Source organism: Chelonoidis abingdonii, chromosome 23 (assembly GCF_003597395.2).
Source record: "Chelonoidis abingdonii isolate Lonesome George chromosome 23, CheloAbing_2.0, whole genome shotgun sequence".
NCBI classification, from domain to species: Eukaryota; Metazoa; Chordata; order Testudines; family Testudinidae; genus Chelonoidis; species Chelonoidis abingdonii.
Window position 1 is genome coordinate 17898688 of NC_133791.1, and position 21323 is coordinate 17920010.

The 21323-nt window shown below is 40.7% G+C and overlaps 1 protein-coding gene across 4 annotated transcripts in view; it reads right to left on the reverse strand.

Annotated features, from left to right (window-relative positions):
- Positions 1-21323, reverse strand: part of SPEN (spen family transcriptional repressor) — a 100010-nt gene that overhangs the window by 45451 nt on the left and 33236 nt on the right. The gene's annotated exons all lie outside the window — the stretch shown is intronic.

Here is a 21323-nt window from a genome sequence, read left to right on the forward strand (position 1 = left end):
CGAGGGGCCAACGAAAGACCAAAGGGAAGGACGGTAAACTGGTAGTGAACCCGATTCACCACAAAGCGCAGATACCTCCTGTGCAGGGGGTAAATCGCAATATGGAAATATGCGTCCTTCAAGTCAAGAGCGGCGTACCAATCGCCGGGATCCAAGGAGGGGATGATGGTCCCCAGGGACACCATGCAGAACTTAAACTTCTTGATGAACTTGTTCAGTCCGCGTAGGTCGAGGATGGGCCGAAGGCCCCCTTTTGCCCTGGGGATCAGGAAATATCGGGAATAAAACCCCTTGCCCTTTAACTCCTCTGGTACCTCCTCTATAGCCCCGATTGATAGGAGCTTGTGAACCTCCTGCATGAGGAGTTGCTCGTGAGAGGGGTCCCTGGAGAGGGACGGGGAGGAGGGAGGGTGGGAGGGAGGCGGAGAAATAAACTGAAGATAGTTCCCAACGATCCGAAGTCAAGTGGGACCACGCCGGAAGGAATGAGGAAAGGCGGTTGGAAAACTGGAACGGATCCGAAGGGGGAATTGGTACGCTGCTCTCCGGTGCACCTTCAAAAATTTGTTTTAGGTCCCGATGATGGCTTTGCGGGACCGGAATTGTTGCCCGCTGGAGGTCCCGACTGCCGCCTATGGGTGGTACGACCTCTCTTACGGGCAAAATCCTGTCTTGGCCGAGGTGGAGGGTAAGGGCGCTGGGGTTGGGAACGGAATGACCGTCTCTGAGTCTGAGGGGTATGCATTCCGAGTGAACGCATGATAACCCGGTTGTCCTTCAGACTCTGCAGTCTGGGATCCGTCTTTTGTGAGAAAAGATCTTGTCCATCGAATGGCAAGTCCTGTATGGCATGTTGCAGTTCTGGCGGTAGGCCAGACACCTGCAACCAGGATATGCGCAGCATGGCTATGCCAGAGGCAACAGTTCTAGCCGCCAAATCTGCGGAATCTAGTGAAGCTTGCAATGAGGTTCTTGCAACCCTTTTCCCCTCCTCTAGTAGGACTGTGAACTCCTGACGGGAGTCCTGAGGGACCAACTCAGTAAACTTGCCGACCTCCTCCCAGGTGTTATAGGAGTATCGGCTTAAGAGGGCGTGCTGGTTCGCCACGCGGAGCTGAAGCCCTCCGGCAAAGTAGATTTTTCGGCCCAACAAGTCCATGCACTTGGCCTCCCTAGATTTCGGCGCGGGGGCTTGCTGGCCGTGGCGCTCCCTTTCGTTGACTGATTGTACCACCAACGAGCAATGGACGGGGTGCACGTAAAGGTATTCGTACCCTTTAGAGGGCACCATGTATTTTCTTTCTACACCCCTGGCTGTCGGTGGAATGGAAGCCAGGGACTGCCAGCTGGTGTCTACTCTGGCTTGGATCGACCCGATAAAGGGGAGGGCCACTCTGGTAGGCATTTCCGCTGACAGGATGCTAACCACTGGGTCCTCCACCTCAGGGACTTCCTCTACGGGAAGGCTGATATTTTGGGCAACGCGTCGCAGAAGATCTTGGTGCGCTCGCAGATCAATCGGGGGAGGCCCCGATGATGATGTGCCCGCTATCGCCTCATCTGGGGAAGATGACGACGACAACCCTGGGATGAGCGGGTCCTGGACTGATGCCTCGTCCTGGTGGACCTCCGTTTCTGGAACATCCTGTTGTTCTGGAGCCTGTGCAGCGCTTCCCTCCGTATCAGCGGGGGGAGGTCTGCTGACAGTGGCCTCAGGTACTCGGTGCTCCGAATGACCAGAGCATGATGGGCCCGTTGGTTCGCCTTGGGCTTGGTGGTAGGCCCAGGGTGTCCAAAAAGACCACTGGGGTGGTCCGTGGTCCTGATGGACTTGAGTGTCCGAACCCCCATAAGAGGCGCTGTCCGCGTACGAAGAGGCAGACGGATGACGGGACGGCCACAGGGGAGCTGAAGTAGACTGGACCAGATCTCTGCGTCTGTAGTATTCCTCCCTGCGCGGTACCGGGAACCATGACGGTGTTGAGAGCGGGACCGGGACCCACGACCAGCGCGGTGCCGGGAGGTCGACTGGTGTCGAACATTGTCATGCCTGGATCAGCTACAAGAGGTGCGGCGGTGCCGGGATCTGGAGCGGTGCCGACAGTACGATGGAGACCGGGATCTCGAGCAGTGCCGCGAGTGTGACCGGTACCGGGATGGAGAACGGTACCGGGACTGCGAGCGGCGCCGGGATTGGGAGCAGTGTCGGGGCCAAGAGCAATCATGGGATCCCGATCAAGATCAACGGTGCTCCGTGGTGCCCAGAGAAGATGGTTGCACCATGGCAGGTTTGCCCAGCGACTGGATGACCCGCACCGACAGTGCCGGGGGTTGGGGCAGCTCAGGCTCTGTGAGAGCAATGAGATTCCGCGCCATGGAGAAGGTCTTCAGCATGGACGGTATGACAAGCTCTACCGCAGCACAGGCTGGGGAGCTGGTAGGCATCGGACTCAACGGCTCCTGAGAGACCAGAATTGACGGTGTAGAGACAAGCGGTGCCGCAGCAGTTGGCGATGCCGGGCGGTCCAACTTGGAGCTGCGCTCTGACTGCGGTGTAACTGAAGGTACTGCAGGAGCCTTGTGCTTCTTGCTCCTCGGGGAGAGCGAGCGGCGCCGGCCGGAGGATTAGGCCGGTGACAGGTGGTGCCGAGGAGTCTTCACTGGTGCTGGAGCAGAAGATGCACTTGTTCCCGGTGCCGGAGTCGGTGCCGAGGATGGAGGAGTTAGAGCTGCCTCCATCAAAAATTCCTTCAGGCGAATGTCCCGCTCTTTTTCAGTCCGGGCCTTGAACGCCTTACAAATACGGCACTTGTCCGAAAGATGGGCCTCGCCGAGGCACTTTAAACAGGAGTCGTGCGAATCTCCTGTGGGCATCGGCCGACAGCAGGCTGCGCAGGGTTTGAAGCCCAGTGAACCGGGCATGGGCCCCGGTGCCAGGGGAGAAGGGGCGAATCCCCGATCCTCTTTAACTATATACACAAACTATAACTATGTCAAACAGTAATAAGGTAAAGAAAAAAACTACGTACATGAAAAAACTACACAACGAGCGAATCGCTAGGGAGGTGGAGATCAGCTAAGCTGCGCTCCACTGTTCCAACGACCGACACGGGCGGTAAGAAGGAACTGAGGAGCGGACGGGCCAGCAGGGGTATATATCAGGCGCCATAGCGGCGCCACTCTAGGGGGCGACCTGCCAGCCCACCGAGTGTTGCTAGGGTAAAAGTTTCTCCGACGAACGTGCATGCAGCGCACGCACACCTAACTGGAATGGATATGAGCAAGCACTCGAAGAAGAACCCACAGTTCCAGGTCCTGAGGATCGGTACTGGGTTTGGTACCAGAGTCCAGATTGGGCCCCAGCTTCATGCAACAGATGAACCCTTCTCTCTGACACCACAGAGTAGGAATGGCCAGGAGGAGGGTCAGGCACTGGAGGAAAACCCCAGGGGTTCCATAAAGGTGACTGCATTTCTATGGGCCAATGCCCATGGGGCCAGGCACCCAGAGGCATAGGCACTGACTTTCTAATATGCTAGGGGTGACCATCACAGGAGGAAAGAAGGAAGTGGGAGGGTGCAGAGTCGGCCGGTCCCCTTATGATGTACCACGAGCACGCGGCACTAAAGCCGGGGTAACACTGAGGGACAAATTTCCGGCGACTGTGCGCGGGGCATGCATGCACCTGATGTGGAATGGACATGTGCAAGTACTCGAAGAAGAAAACCAGGATTCCCTCTATCCCTCAACTTTTCTTGTCTTCATATAACTGTAAAGGAATCCTATAATAATCTCATGTTAGAGTGTTTCATAATTTGAAATCTAACTAAACACAAACACCAGAAGAAACCGTGTTGATTTTTGGAATTTCTTGATATTACTGAATCACCTAATGCATTCATTTCATTTTTTTAAATTCGTTGTCCCTTCCTTCACAGTCCCTGGTCAGAAGGCCCAGAGCGCGCTTGCCAGGCCAATAACTACAGTATTTTTAACCCCAGATTACTAGGATTTTACAATGTTATCTTTAGTTTCACTCCAGGACAATATGAATTCCTATTTATTAATTATATCGGTATGGTTAGGAAATACCAAAATTAATTTAATCTGTCCCATGATTGGCTTCAGCCAACTGTTTTTAAGTGATGCTGATGGGAGAAAGGAAATCACTTCAAAGAATCTGCCACTTCCAAAATATCTATCCATAAAGGCATCTGCCTAAAATTTCCAGTTGGTTGAAAATGCAGCAGGCTATGTCTGCACTACAAAGCATATGTCAGCATAGTCTCCTATTGTAGATGCAGCCTACAGCGACACAAGCAGTTTTTCTACCAGTGTAGGAACACCTCTCTGAGCAACTTTAGCTATGCTCTTCTGTCAGCATACCTGTACCTAAACTGTGGATTTTGTCATCATAGCTATGTTGATATGGAGTAGGTGGGGTTTTTTTGGTGGTGGTAGTGGGGTTTGTATTAATCTTCAAAGCTCTTTATAAGTGGCTCAAGTTACCTGAGAAACCACTGCTGCAATCATGGCCTTTTAAAATATGTATGTTACTTGGGAACAAAGGAACTAACAAAGCTCAAAAATAAAACTCCTTAAATCAGGAAAAAGAGCTCTCTCAACAACTCACCATAACCACAGAACTCAATGCTAGGGAAACAAAGTAATGTTGAAGTTCACCACCATCCAAACAAAGCATAAACTCCACTTCTTGACTACTTTCCCACAATTAAAGTAAACTCCCACCAGCACATGGGGCAAAGAAAGGGGCGGAGGGGTGAGGGCAAGCAACAATCCTCCTCTTTCACCACTAACTTCAGTGGAAGCAAAATCAGACAAGGGCTGAGCACTTGTAAAAAACATCCTGTAAGTAAAATTTTCAAAAAAGTCTGAGGTACTTGGATATCCCAATAATGGGGAACACATGATAAATAGATATGGTCTATGTAATTTCTAATGTTCATAACTTTGATTTTCACTCACCTAAAAAGTATTATGTAACTATTGTTTCTAATATGAGTAAGTTAGAGTAACAGCCCCTATTTCTGAATAACCACCAGTGACCGATACACACTATGGCATTGCCTACAGTAGCTTTAAAAAAAAAAACAAAAATAAAATCTCACCGTTACCCTACAAATATTTCCACATAGGTACATTCTCTATTGGTGCTTACCACACAGTGGAGCACTAAGGCAAGATAGGGCTGCTGCATTCTTAACCATAGTGTTTTAAACCTGCTCTGAGCAGGATTTACATGACAAATAGTGGTAGCTTGGCCCTATGAAGTCTATAGCAAAACTTTCAGGCCAGGTCTACACGACGCGCGCGAAAATCGATTTTAGATACGCAATTTAGCTACGAGAATAGCGGGAGCTGAAATCGTTTTATCTAAAATCGATCTACTCACCCATCTTCACCACGCGGGATCAATGTGCGCGGCTCGGCCCATACCATGTCATTCTGGAACTCCGTTGGTTTTGGTGGAGTTCCGGAATCGATGTAAGCGCGCTCAGGGATTGATATATCACATCTAGATGAGACGCGATATATCGATCCCCGAGCAATCGATTGTAACGCGCCGATATGGCGCATCGTATAGACGTGGCCTCATTGACATCTATGGGACTAGGATTTCATTCCGTGTTTACAATGCTGATGGACTGATCTCCACTAGCACTCTCACTCTCAGTTGCTCACATTGGTGATAATACGATGATGGGAAATATTAAGAAAAATGCTTGCAAAGAAATAACATAATTCACAGGAGGGCGGCTCTATTTCATTAGAATAAATTACTTCTAACCCCTTGGGTTGAAGTGGCCATAAAACAGCAAAGAAACAACTTTTACCAACTATCTGTGCACAACCTAAATTAATACTTCACAATTTCCACCTAAAAATGGATTAAATCTTCAAAATGATTCAAGTTCAACAGCCATGAGAGGCATGTATGTGTTATGATCCTTATTTTTTCAATGGAAAAACTGAGGCAGAAAGAGGCTAAATGCCTTGCCTAAGGTCACTCAGTGAGTCAGTGAAAGCAGAAGGAGAAATGATCTACCGTCTCTCACTCATGTGTTCTAATCTTTAGACCATAATCCCTTTAAAAAGTAAGGAAAGCGAAGTTCTGAGATAATTAAAAATACAACTCTGGAGTGCTCTCACTAAAAGATGAATTAACTTAATGTAAAAAGACGTGTTACAAGAAGAATTATGTACAAATTAGGGGACTGTTGCATTTTTTCAAAGAAAGACTATATAAAAAATTTCTGCTTTTAAAGTATTTTATTGTTTGCTGAGTCAAGGAGTAAGTGGAATTTGGGGAAATTTTTTCCCCCTCTGTTCAAGTCAGTTCCCTGGAGAGCCAGTATTTTTTAAAAAGCAGTTCTAAAAACATTTTGGTTAAACTGTATTGACTATGTCAAATATTATATCTTTGTCTAGAAGCACTGCTGATTATACTTCAGATTTTTAGTGTACATATAAAAATACTTTCTCCCTGAAGAGCTCAAAAAGTGAACTTTATTACTGTAGCATTTTAAAAACATCCTTTATGTCTCTTAAAAATGCAGGATGTGATTTACTACTAAGATATTTCAGTCTTATGATGGTGTAGCTTCATTTCAATGTAAAACTGCAATAATGCAGGGGTGAATCAGGCCTAAACACTGCAGAATAAATATATATCTCCTTCTTCACAATGCTGTGCTAACAACTAAACAAAATATCACTTGTTGAATTTCTAGTTTGCTAGGGTTTAATGTGATTTTGAAATCATGTATCCTCTCTGGCATAAACACACACAATTGTTCTTCAGATGGGAGCAGCATTTAAAACCAGTGCCAAGATAAACAGCTGATAAACAAATGCCTCCTAAGTAAAATTTGGAACATGCAAAGGCCTTAATACAGAAATTCCATTTATGGTAGATATCACTTTGTGTAAGTTTAGCATGTCTAAAAATGGTAGTCTGTCAAAACATTGAAATGGAAAAGAAAAATGGACAAAGTAACTTTCATAATCACAATAAGAATTAATACATACGTAAGGGATATTTCTGACCCCAGAAACATGGGTTCTGATTCTCCATTGCCTTGCACCTTGTGCAGTCATTTAAACTAATGCAAAGCAAGGGTAAATCACTACCATTCTGATTGGATTGCCTTTTATATCCACTTTGCACTTATGAGGAGGTCTGTCCAAGATGCTGAACAACAGAGAATCAAGTCCATAATGTTCAGTTCTACGGCCCTAATCTACATATAATATAAAAGACAAGGATTGACAGGCAGTATGTTAGAGATTAATTTTCAAATTAAGCCTGCAGAACTGATGGAACTACACAGGAACACCTTTCCTGGAAGTCATTTGATTTTTATTTATTTTTTAAATCCGCAGCATGTTCAGAGATATTTTTGAAAGGAACAAGCACAAATAATAAAGTATATCTTCAGGTAAAATTTAAAGTGGATAGAAGCATTTATATTTATGTAAGTGACACACACAAAACATTCTTTAAGTGCTTAAGGCTTCAGGTAAACCAGGTAAAGAGCTTCACTCTGTCAAATTTCAAAACCCATATAAAGTGGAAAAAATTTAAGTTTTGCCTCATTTGATTAAGTAATAAAACACAGTATTGACAACAGCAAATGTTCAAAAACCCTAAGTCTTTTCTCAAATAGAGGGATCCCTTTCCAAAACGCTGTTATTTAACAATACTGCTGTTGTGATTTATTGATGTAACCCTATATTACCAATAGTACACAGTATTTTTAGGGGGGAGGGAACTTACACACTTTTTCATAGATTCATAGACTCTAGGACTGGAAGGGACCTTGAGAGGTCATCGAGTCCAGTCCCCTGCCCTCATGGCAGGACCAAATACTGTCTAGACCATCCCTGATAGACATTTATCTAACCTACTCTTAAATATCTCCAGAGATGGAGATTCCACAACCTCCCTAAGCAATTATATCCAGTGTCAACCATCCTGACTAGCTAGGGAACTTTTTCCTAATGTCCAACCTAATCTCCCTTGATGCAGTTTAAGCCCATTGCTTCTTGTTCTATCATTAGAGCTAAGTGAACAAGTTTTCTCCCTCCTCCTGATGACACCCTTTAGATGCCTGAAAACTGCTATCATGTCCCCTCTCAGTCTTCTCTTTCAAACTAAACAAACCCATTTTTTCAGCCTTCCTTCATTAGGTCATGTGTCTTTCAAGACCTTTAATCATCTTTGCTGCTCTTCTCTGGGCCTTCCAATTTCTCACTCTTTCTTGAAATACGGTGCCCAGAACTGGACACAATACTCCATTGAGGCCTAACCACGCAGAGTAGAGCGGAAAATGACTTCTCGTCTCTTGTTTACAACAAACCTGTTAATGAATCCCTGAATCACGTTTGCTTTTTTTGCAACAGTATCACACTGTTGACTCATATTTAGCTTGTGGTCCACTTGACCCTAGATCTCTTTCTGCCATACTCTTTTGAACAGTTCTCTTCCCATTCTGTATGTGTGAAACTGATTGTTCCTTCCTAAGTGGAGCACTTTGCATTTGTCTTTATTGAACTTCATCCAGTTTACTTCAGACCATTTCTCCAATTTGTCCAGATTGTTTTGAATTTTCACGCTGTCCTCCAAAGCAGTTGCAATTCCTCCCAGTTTGGTATCATCTGCAAACTTAATAAGCGTACTTTCTATGCCAACATCTAAGTCATTGATGAAGATATTGAATAAAGCCGGTCCCAAAACAGACCCCTGCGGAACTCCACTTGTTATACCTTTCCAGCAGGATTGGGAGCCATTAATAACTACTCTCTGAGTATGGTTATCCCGCCAGTTATGCACCGACCTTATAGTAGCCCCATCTTTTGTCTGTAAACTAAGTGGTAAATTCTGACCCACAGACCCAAGGATCCCTTGCCACAGCAAAACTAGAACAGTTCCATTTTACCAATTGGGGGGGGGGGGGGGGTCATGATTCAGAGCATACACACGAGAATTTATAGAGAGGTGGGGCTTGTGTATCCACAGCTACACTGATTCAGTGGCTTTTCCTTCTCACTCTTCAAATCATATGGCAGTGGTGGCATGGAGTTAGCAAAAGGGACTCAAGCCCTGAATATGAAGTAGAAGCCATGAAGAAGCTAAGCTGACATACTACGGGCTATGGGATGGAAGGAGATTTCTTCCCCAACTTCCAAGGAATTCCCAAATCCAAAGCCCACCTGCTCAGGCTGTGAACTGGTATAGCATTTACAGCTTATGTAGAATAGACTTTAAAACATCTACTATATATTGCAGTAGGAAATATTTTACAAGTAAGACAAAGAATAAAAAATAATAATAAATTGACTTTAGCCTTCTTTTTCATGTAATTTTTGATTTGTAAAAATTAAGGGAAACCAGAACATATTAAAAAAAACTCTAGAGCCTTCTGAAGCTATCTTTAAATATTGCTAATTAGTTACCACCTTCAGAGTATATTCCAGGTGATTTCTCCCTCAAAAAAAAATATCCAACATGCTGTTAATTTATAGGTTTTGAAGAAGTGCCTGAGGAAATAGGTGATAAATTCCCCAACTTTGAAAGTGAAGAAGACCTCAAGAAGAGCTCTGTAGAGCTTGAAAACTTGACTCTTTCACCAGCAGAAGTTTGTCCAGTAAAAGTTATTACACTTCACCCACTTTGTCTCTCATGTACCCTCAGACCTACACAGCTACAACAACACTGCAAACCACCACTGTTTGTTTACCTTAGCTATATCAGGAATAAAAAATCCGGTCTCCCCTATTTTTGCTCTAGAATTCCTTGCAGGACTAGAGAATCTGTCACAGAGAGCTTTACTAAATCACAGGAGAATGAATAGTGCCAATTAACAAGAAACTCAGCTTTAAAAAGCGAGCTAAAAATTCCTTCTCAACTACTCAGATCTCAGACTCTTGTGATGACTGGAAAATTAATGTGGTTTTTGACATCTATAGAGTCAGACAGGAAAAAAAAAAAGTTAAGCAAGACCTGGTATTTCCAATATTAAAAAAAACATTTAAAAATACTTTCACACCCTCTTTTTAAATCATAAAGACGCAAAAGGAGGGTAAAACTCCCCTTGTTCTCCTCTGCAGGTTCCCAGTATGAATGTTGAAACTTCATCCAGAATCCAACATACAGAGTGGTACACTTCCCTTCTGGGTTGCTAGAAGAGTCTCCAATGGTTGAAGAGCCCTTCTTCAACAGACACTTCCATCAATTTCTATGCAGTCAATTTCAGTTCAGCTGAATGTGGATACGCAAGAGTCCTTGTCTGAGAAGGTTCTTGTGAACTAACAGAAGCGAACTAACTTTCATCTGGGTTAGTTTAAAAACAACATTCTCCAAGATCAATATGATGCTATGGTAATACAAATACCAGATTTACCATGGCATCCTCTCTCTGCTTTTTGTTTATATTATCATCTTCAGGAGGAATGGAATAGGTGGAAAAGCAGACAGATGCTCTTTGGGTCATGCCTGGACTGATGCTCATGTTATCAGAGCCGATGGATTCCTTCTCCTGCAGAAGGATACATATCATCACTGGGTTTGCTCTGTGCACAAAAGAGTTTAGTACTCAGTCCCCATACAGCTGTAGTGTAGAATGGAAGCTCAATTTCACTTGCTCATTTCTGGGGCAGAGTAACCAGCCAACTCTGCACTTGTATCTCTCTCGTTTTTATGAGGAAAAACTTATGGACTACTCTACTTCCTTGTGAAACAGAAATGATTTTTGTTCCCCCCACCACACTCACATGTTGCCATTGTATTTCTGTCATACCCATATGTGCCTGATTTGTCTCTTCCTGACCATTGTAAATGCCAGATCTGACCAGAGCTCTAACTAGCTTGTGCTTTTTGATGTCCATGAGGAATTGGTTTTGGCCTCCTTAGGTAGGTGGTTTCCCATCTGAATAGATCCATGTCTGTTGGTTTAGACAACAAATCCTGCATGTTGATGGGGAGTTAAACTAGATTACCCTTGCAGTCCCGTCAAACGCTATGATTCTATGTCCATAGTTGTTACAATTCTCTCTATTTCCAGGAGAGAGCCTGCAGATAAACTTGTGGGGGAGTAGCCACAATTTGCAGGATGATATTATGACCCGTATAACCATCACCTTCGTTGCTGATGTTGGAGATTATCTAAGGATGAAGAGGCAAGAGACATTTGAAGCAGTTTCACAGGGAACTGGAGCCACATCAATACAAAAAACAAAACTTCCTGAAGAGTCACATTAGATATCTATTGGCGACTACTAAATCATCCAAAAACAGTTGATATAATTATAATTATGAATGGTCTCTCCTTGGAGGTAAAGATTTTCTTCATTACTCTGTTAGAAGACTCAAAAAGTGTTCTAATAATAAGACAATATAGTAATAAGGAGATTCTTTGAGGTGATTTTCAAGAATCTGCAAGTGGGCTGGTTGGTATTTGGTTTAGCTATCTTCTCCAAGTGGGATCAGACAAGCATGTAGAAGGGATGTGAATCCTCTTCTCTTTAACAGTTGCCAAAGATAAGAACTTTGTATTTGAAGTGTGGAAAAATTTGAAGATTTTTTTGTGGATATCCACATTAAATTTCTTTCACATCTACTGAAGTTAAGAAATCTGTGGGGGAAATGGCTAAAACAGAGTTTCCATGTGTAACTTGACCTTGCTGATTGTTTAAAGATCTGAGCTCCTGTAATCATTCTGATCCCTTTTTGGGGGTGCACTACAAAAATACAGCACATAATCAATATCTGGCAGTGGTATCTTATTGGAAAAAGTGAGATGTTGCTTCTTTTGAACATAGTTGCTTTGGTTATTTTCTTGATATCTGAGATGTTAAGAATTTGCCCTACGGGACACGGTTGTGATTTTCTACTGATGTTTATGTTGCAACCTCCACTCATAATGGTTGCATCAGTACACAGTTACACAGAGTTTTTCTGAGTGGAGGCAGATTTATTTGTGTAGGTCCCAAAGGTTTTCCTTTTCCTCTACCATGGCAGGTTTCTCTCTGCAGAAATTGAGAGTGCTGTTAGTTCTGAAATGGCTGCCTATTCAAATAGATTGGTCTGACATATTTTGTCTGATGTTCTGTAGGGAGATATCTAGTGGCTCACTAAGAAGCTGTCCCACTAAATACTTTGATGCAATCATTAGTACTTTCATCACTTGAGAATTTCCATTCCAGGAGCTAACTCAGATATGTCTTCTACAGCATGGTGACTTGAAGTAAGCTGCAAATCTGATTCAATGAAGCATCCAATACAAAGAATAAAGCCTGTAAGATCTTTTAGGAGATGGTTTTCAGCTCCTTTTTCCATTGCAGGTTGATTGCCATCAGTTCATGTCCAGGCCAGAATAGCTTGAGGATAGCATGTTGTTTTTAAGATGAGTGCTGCAGCCTCACAGCCATGGTTCACAGAGAATTTGACCTTCCTGTTCCCTAGTTCTTTAAGGAGGAAGTTCTCCTATGGAAGGTATTACAGTGCCTGACTAGGAATGTCCACTAGTGCATCTACATCTTCAGGGAAATCAAAAAATTGTTTTCTTCTTGTGGCCAACATAAACTCTAAATTTGCTATTTTAATCCAAGATTTACAGGGATGTTCCATCTCTGTTTTAGTTGCATCATTTAAGGCAAGATGAACACAGAATTTGAATTTTCCCTTTAATTGTAATGGCTAATATTTTCCAGGAAGTTTTTTTTTTTGTTTGTTTTTTTTAATTCTTCCATATGACTATCAAGTGTGAACTACTATGCTGCCAAATCTTTCAAAAACTTCACAGCCTACCCTGCACTTCTTCCTTCTCCAGATGGGATTATCCCTCCTGAAAGAGAAGGAAACAGAAGATGTGCTTTTAATTAGGTTGCCCCCCCCCACACACACACACACCTAGATTTGGATTTCTTGTCTTGTTCTTTAGAAAAAGAATCAGAAGAACCAGATCTCCTCCTCCCTTTGAGTACTGGTCCCGGAGAGCGATGATCCTCACTTACAGAGCACAGCAGAAGCTCTTCATCATGCAAGTGAGACCTCTGTTAATTATCTCCTTTTTCTTGGCCTTGTCCAGATCCTTTGTGCATCCTGGGACAGAAACTTGAAGCTAGAGGACTGTAGTAAAAATAGTAATAAAACCCACCCATGTGCTCAACATACCATGTGTAGAAAATACAATTCCAGGAGCTTTATGATTCATAGCAGGACGTTTCCACTCCATGGCTTGGACAGACAGATAAACATGGGACCTGTAACTCACTACATGTGCAGCTCCAATGAAGGCAGTGGTGGAAGCTGTAGCACAGACAGAGCTCAATTGCTTTGGCCATTGTAGCAGAATTACTGTAAAGGTGGCAGCTATAAAGGATAAAACTACAGAAAGAGGAATTGCTTACTCCCTATAAGAAAGCCAGAATTTGCAGACTGCTGAACTCCATGTCAGATACCATTTCCCACTTCTTTAGAACAGCTGCTGCCTGCAGTTGAGCAAGAAGTGGTGTCTTACTGAGGCACTAACCTTTGTGGTGCGTCCTCTTAGAGAAAGGAGGGAGACCAACGAAGATGAAGGAATCTCATGTGAAAGGCCTAGATGATATGGATGGGGGCTTAACTATCAGGAACATTCTCCAAGTCTCAAATTTGCTGAGCAAGAAACGTGTCCCAAAGAAGTCTAAATTCCTGACAGTTCTCAGAGCCGAATAAATAGGTCTATCTCCAACACAAGGATGCCCTCAGTGGGTACAGATTAGCCCAAAGCCCAGTCAAATATCTATATAATTTTAATAAGGTATACATAAAAACTTAGGACCCCCTAAACAATGCATCTGTTAAACTCCAAACTTGAAATTTATTAAGAAAAGGCTCAGCACAAAGAGAAGTCTGGTTCTGCCCGTACGCAACCCTTTGGGGGCAAAAAATTCTGGGAATGTTTTTTGAAAAGGACCCTTAAGTCCCAACAGGAGCTGTAAAGTTCTGGTCTCTGTTACCAAGTACAGGAGCAGAAGGGAAACCCAGTGTAAAGACTGATGGCATGAATAAGAAACTTCCACAGTTACAGATTTAGAAAGTGACAGACACAGATAATAAAAACAGAGCTAACACTTACTGTAACACACCCAAACCGAGTTTGTAACAACCCATTTTTTAAACTACATAAAGTGTCCACCCCCTTCTGAAATCATAACTAATCCAAGCAGAGAATATTGAGAATATGCACACTAACATAAATTTATATACAAAAAAAGACCACAGTAAGGATGACTTAAACAGACAATATGAATAACTTAAAGGTGATCTATGCTTTTATCAATTCAGAAAAGTCCTAAAATGTTTTTCAAAAGAGAGAAGCCAGTGCTAGATTATATAAGATCACTTGTACTCCTTTGCAACTGTGTGTTGGCAGCTTTCCACTACTACTGGGGGTTACCATAAAGCACTAGGGCAAAGTGCTTTGAAGTTGTCCCTTTTTTGTGGTTTCATATTGTGCTATGTTTATAGCTTGCATGTCTATAAATTCGGGAAGTTCTTCTCTTGTCAAGAGTCTGCTTTTGGTCAGATGTGAAAGAGATACTTTGTTTATTTAACACAGAGAATGCTAGATAACCAAGAGAGATTTCAAATAAAAATAAAATAATCCATTATAATTAAAAGTCTGATACAAATGTAAAGATTTCAATATTGTTACCATACTTAAATTTATTACACAGCTTTACCTGCAAATATTAACATTTCACAGTACATTGATGATGCTTTATTTGAATTGTATAGTCATTACAATTCTCGCAGGATGCTAAAATACCTAGGCATAACAAGGATATGTTTAATGCAAAATTTCATCTTTAGTTCTGAAGTTCCTTGCTTCTGAGTTAAATCAGACCCTCAAGTTTTTAAATAGGGTCTTGTAAAAAACTGAAAGGTATTCAGTTTATTTTTAAAAAAGTAATTTTTAAAATGAATTGCTTCCAAGCCAAAAATGTGTAGAGGAAATTTTTAGTCCAAAGCACAAATTTAACAGCAACATTTAAACCTTAACAAAAATAAGGGAATTGATTAAGAAAAATTTTACTCAGACAACTACAAAGGCCCTACCAAGGCAACTATAATTAATTTCTGATCTTCTAATTACACATTCAACACACTGCAATGCGCATACAACATATGGCAGAAGGAAAATGTCAGTGAGAAGGGGGTTTACAAGTTTAACTTTTTCGTTCAAAAAGTAGGTAGAGTGGGAGGCTTCTGAAGTAAACCGCTGCTTATTTTTGTATCCCACGTTCATCACTGCTGTATCTAAAATGCCACCTTCCCAGTAACATATCCGGGTTAACTGGCTACCATTTCACTTAGCATTTGGAAGCACATCCCTTCCCCCACAGTGCAAATCACAAGACTCCTGCTTGTCACATGGCTGGAACTCTGCTGGTTCTCTCCCTGTCCTTCCCCCTCCTGCTCTGTAGAAGCTAGGCAGGAGGAGGAAGCACAGCTCACATACAGCCTCTGGGAGGTGGCATTCAGCCAAATCAAACTGGATGATTCCAGTTCAGACTGGTTCTGGAGACACAAACAAGCAGTTCCTTGCTTCCCCAATCCTCACTATTCAGATGCAGCAAACTCTCTCAGCGTACAATCCTCTTTGCTTATATACTCTGAAAACCGCTGACTTGTTCTCATTTTATTCCCAGAAAAATCACATTAAATATGAACAGCTCCCCTAAAGTGCATATTAAGAGAGTGGGTCATTCCCAACACACATACCTTTTTTTAAACCCCTCCTCCTCCCACATGGACTGAAGTAACCAGTTCAAGCAATTCTAGCAAAGCTTCATATGAACTCCAAAGAATTTTGATTGCAAATATACCTTTGGGAGGTTTAAACCTAGAGAAACAATTAAAATGTGTTGTTTTTTTTAAATCAAACATGAAGATGTGTCACAAATACGGGTAATGATGTAGAACATCATCACCTAACAGCTAAATAAAGGCTGCACTATAGAAGAATAAATGCCAGCAATCCCCAGGATAGCAAATCCAAAATGCTGTTTACTCAACATTTGAACATCAATAATATATGCTTTGCAATGCAAGTGATTAATACTGCTGTATTTTTGACCAAAAACGCCCCAAAGTAGCTACACCGTTTTGCTGACTAGTTCACAGTAGGGTATAAACACAATAAATTATGCTGCCTCTGGAAAGGTGTTAGGCAACTAAAAGAAGCAGACTTTCAGAAAAAGGTAAAAATTATGCAATATTATTTTTAATTGATTACTCTAAAGGGATCCAGATAAACTAATACGTGTTTTCTCCCCTCTTCTCTATAAACAGCCAATACTTTTAGTGTTCACATTTATGTATTTCTGAAGGAGAGAGAAATAGTTATCACTCTCATAGGATGAAATGGCTAATAGGCTTATCCTGGTTTCTATCCCAGAGAATAAGCCTAAACCTCAACATTTAGCCTATGTCTACACTAGAGAGCTTATAGAGGTACAGCTGTACCAATGCAGTTGCACCACTGTAAGACGTTTCGTATAACCACTCTATGTCGACAGGAGAACTCTCCCCCATCGGCATAATTAAACCATCCCCAATAAGTGGCGGCAGCTATGCCAGAGAAAGAGCTTTGCACACCACCACTTACGTGGATGAAATTTATGTCACTCAGGGGAATGGTTTTCTCACACCCTTGAGCAACATAAATTTTGCTGACCTAAGTGATAGTGTAGCTATGGCTTTAGAATTAGTTTACCAGCTAGGAGATCATATAATGGTCACATAATGTATTTTGCATATTTCAACATCAGCATTACTGACCATATGTGTAAAAAAATTAATTTGTTACTCTCCAAGGTGCCACAAGTACTCCTCATTGATATATATGATTTACACAAAAACAAACTATTATGTGTACACACACACACAAAATACACATATACACATAATTAGACTTACACAGACTACAGGCAGGAAATTTTCATGTGTCTTTAAAAGAAGGAAGAGGTGCCTTGCTCTCAGTATTTCTGTCTCTCAAGAAAAAGACACCTCTTCCTTCTTTAAAGCCATCTGAAAAATTTCTGCCTGTAGTCAATTTGGAGAAACATGATATACTCCCCACGGTGACATTTTTTAAGAGGATGATCTGGTTATATTTAGATTAGATGTAGCACAGACACAGAAACATGAACAAGAGCACAAGAAAGAACAAAGTGAGACTGTTGTTGACTGCTACAAAACTGAGGACACTGGCGTTGGATTTCTTATAGTTAATATTTTTTTCCATAATTCACATTTCCTAAGTCTAAGAGAACATCAAAGTGGCATATGGCTTTATCTGAACAAAAAGGTGAAGATCAGAAGTTTTCATCCTGCGGATAATTACTGCCTTTGCTATAAATACTCAAAATGAATGTAATTATTTTAAAAAAATTCTGTCCCAGTCTCCCTCCACCACTATAGGAATATTCACTAAATTAATGTAAAGAGCCATAACCTACTATTCATGTATTTATAAAAAGAGATACAAAGTACCATTCAGGTGAACTCTTCATTCCGGTAAAGTTCTTCATTGCATATGACTTATCTGTATGGAATTTTTACTCATTGATCACCATGACCAGCCCAAAAGTATCCAAGTATCTACATTCACAGTTAGCCTAAATCCCAAATAAATTTTTCAACTGTCCCATGCAGAGACATCTCCTAACCCACTCAAAAATCCTAAGTCCCATTTTAAAATCAATGATTCATCACTAGCTAGCAGACAAACTCTAAGCAGAAGAGAAGGAGGAGGGGACAATGATAGGGAAAAGTTGGTATTATGGAATGAAACTAAATTTGCTAATTTCTACTTTTACCAAAGGAACAAAACAGAATGTATTCTAGACTCCATGCTCCGAGGAAAGGTTTAACTTTTTGTTGCGCTTATTTTTCAAGCGATTAAAATGCACTAGTTCTTGTGGATTTTTTTGTATATTTTGTGTGAAAGAATCGTTAAGTAATACTAATGCCTTTATCTTCTACAGTTTCTGTTGCTGTAGGAAAAGGAACTTCACTACTGATTAATTCAAGTAATTTTTTTTAATGATCTCTAATCTATAAATTACCTATTACAACTTTGGGAACACCTTATAAATGGCATAATACTCAAATTCACTTTCAGACGCTAAGCAGAATTTCTTGCTGTACATTTCATTCAGTGCTACAAAAAAGAACTCTACAAATACTTTTTGAGAATGAACATAACTACTTTGCATATACGCTGAGTTTGATGCTATAATATTTGGACAGGAGCTTGCACCTTATGGTGCAAATCACAGCTAATTATGCAACTAGCTAGAAAACCAAAAAAAACACAACCCTACCTTGAACTTAAACACCAAACAAACATCCTTCCCATTCTTCTTTTTTTTTTTTTTTTTTTTACAAAAAACTCTAGTTACTTTATGTGCGTGCACACAAAATTCAGAATAATTTCTCTTACTTTTTTAGTCTCTGCCATGAAAGCCCCCTCACTGAATTGAAGTATCATAGGAGATCTAAAACACTTCTGTCCTCAATGCCATGTGCTTCAATATGTTGCTGAATGAAGATTTTAAAGTTAATGACAAAACACATGCAGCTACAAGAAATGTGCTAACTCATCTGATTTCATAAAATTACTATCTTTTTTTAAATAAAACAAAAACCTGTGAATCATTCAGAGATTTTCACATAAGTCAGCTTTCCTCTCTGATATTCTGAAAGAGAATAATATCCTTTTATATTCTAATTTTCTCATTTGCAGGTTCTCATCACAAAACCCCAAAAAAAGCATCCAACAATAACAAAAGATCTCTTAAAATATATACATAAAAAGAAGCTCAGCTGAAGTGGAATTCAACACACTCCAAACCTATGTAAGACAAAGGTTTGCTTACATTTCCAGAATATGCAGAGCATCTTTCCTCACAACACTGTCCAATTGGGGAAAATCTTCTAATCTTATATATGACCCCTTGCTATGGTTTATGTCTTTTAAAGAACAAAACTAAAATACACCGTAATTATTTTGATTCAGTTATTTTTCTGCTCATTTTTCCATGGTAGCTTACAGAAAACTGCCTAAAACCCAGTTTTTTTTAAGTGCTCAGCATTCAGTAGTTCCCAAAATTTGACCCTAACTACTTACATTTGGGTCTAGGAGTGACATGCTGCTGTACAAAAATACAGTTTACTTCACAACTGACAATGGAAAAAAGTGAGACAGACATGAAAGAGAGGCTTGAGGGAGAGAATTATCTTGGGCGTCATTGGTGATTTTCACTACTTATGGCCAATCAACCACATAATTCATAGTGTTTCTGTAAATTCCAAAACATTTTTAAAATCTTTCACTAATGACCAATCCATAAAAGGATCTCAAGTATTCCAAAAGCACTGTGACACTCACTACAGTGTCAGAGCTCATTTAATTTCTGAGTCAACCAATGGCATCTATGTTTATTGCAGGAGAAATTCTGCCTTTACATACATCCCTAAATCCCATTGAAAACAACGTGAAATGCATCTGGAACTTGGTAGACAATTCTATAGATTATACATACCATAACAGGATGCATTTCATTCTCCATAGCTCTGCATTGTTAACAGGAACAAAGTAACAAGAGGTCTATTGAGTAAGAAGGTGCTTTTTCTTTTTAAAAAAAGTAGTTATTCTTGAAATTAATGTTATGATATAATGTAGATGTTTTATGATGCAAACGATATGTTTATTATTTTATATTCCATAGTTTGTAAAGTGTTTAAAAGCATTGTGTGTTTCTTCAGGATGAAAGGCACTATCTGTAAAACTTACTAGTACTTACTTCATTGAATCTGAAATCACTGCTTTGGTTAATAAGATCAAAACATCAAAATTTCTCTTTTCCAAAGACTCATCTAATCTTGCAACATTAAGATAAAAGTTACAGGGAAAATGAACTACCAAAACATAACTGATATTGATAGTTTCTTATTAAAATGTCACTTTATTCCACTGGGGCAATATTTAGTGTTGTGAATTTCTGAGTTCTTCACTCCAAATTGGAGATTTTAATGTCTCACAACACTCGTATCCTGTATATGTAGGTGAGCTGGGCTTCTGCTGTTTCTTTTCTTTATGATGGATAAAGCCCATGCAAAGAGTACAGATATTTTTCTTCCTTACATTTTAAGCCTAAGAGATATCAGGCATGTCACATTTGATTTCTGAGAGGTCTCAGTGATGTTTATTTCAAGTTCTAACATGTCTGAAGGTGTTAAATCTTTAACAAAATGTTTCCTTTATTTAAAATGTTAATTTGTCACTGAAAAATAGGAGATAGGATATTAAGTGAGGCTGTTTTTATGGTTGGCTTGTCTCTTTCTCTTCTTAATTGCTCTTGTGATGTCACCATTTCACTAATTCTCCACTCATCATAGTCTTCCAGCCTAGATAAGACCTGAATTTCTAAATTAAAAAACAGCAAAAAAAACCTCCTTAAAAATAAGTAATTAGAAAAACAAAAGGAAAGAAACCCTCTTGGGGCCTTTTCATACATCATAAAGAAGCCAAAAGGAGCAGAAACTCAGTTGTTTTCTTTCCCTTTGCAGGTTCTTCAAAATCATTCCATCTTCTGGAATGAGTTCAAACAGTTGTTTGATGAGAGTAATTATTTTGATAAGTGAGTTACCAGTTGTAAGATTCTGTTCACTAAGAGATGATCAGACTATCTAAATTAATATTACAGTCATAGTGAATTTCTTAAAAATAAGAGTTTTCGGTATTTCTCTTTTGGAAAGTAATTGGTCAGCAAGAGAAATATTTTCAGCTCTGAAAACCTACCCTATTTACTCATCAACTGAACTCTTTACCGAACAGTTCAGTTACATTTTGCATTACCATCGTTGTGGAATCCGTCACTGAAGGATTTTAAGAATGGGCTAGACAAACATCAGTCAGGGACTGTCTACGTACATTTGGTCCTGCTTCAGCACAGAAGGATAGACCGACTAGATGACCTCTCAGCGTCCTTTCCAGCCCTACTTTTCTATTAGACTGTTAAGTCTCTAAATCCATTTACAGTGTTTATCACAATTCAAGAAGGTGAATGAGAATGAGGTCAACAGGATATTTCAGTTTGTTGAAATAAATTCAGCTCCTTGATAGGTTCGTTTACTCTAATTTTGACCACATACACTTTATACTGCAATACTGAAATAGCAAAAATATTGAAGTAATCCTCATGCAGTTGACTATATGAGGCCCCTACGAATTGAATATTAAAGATTT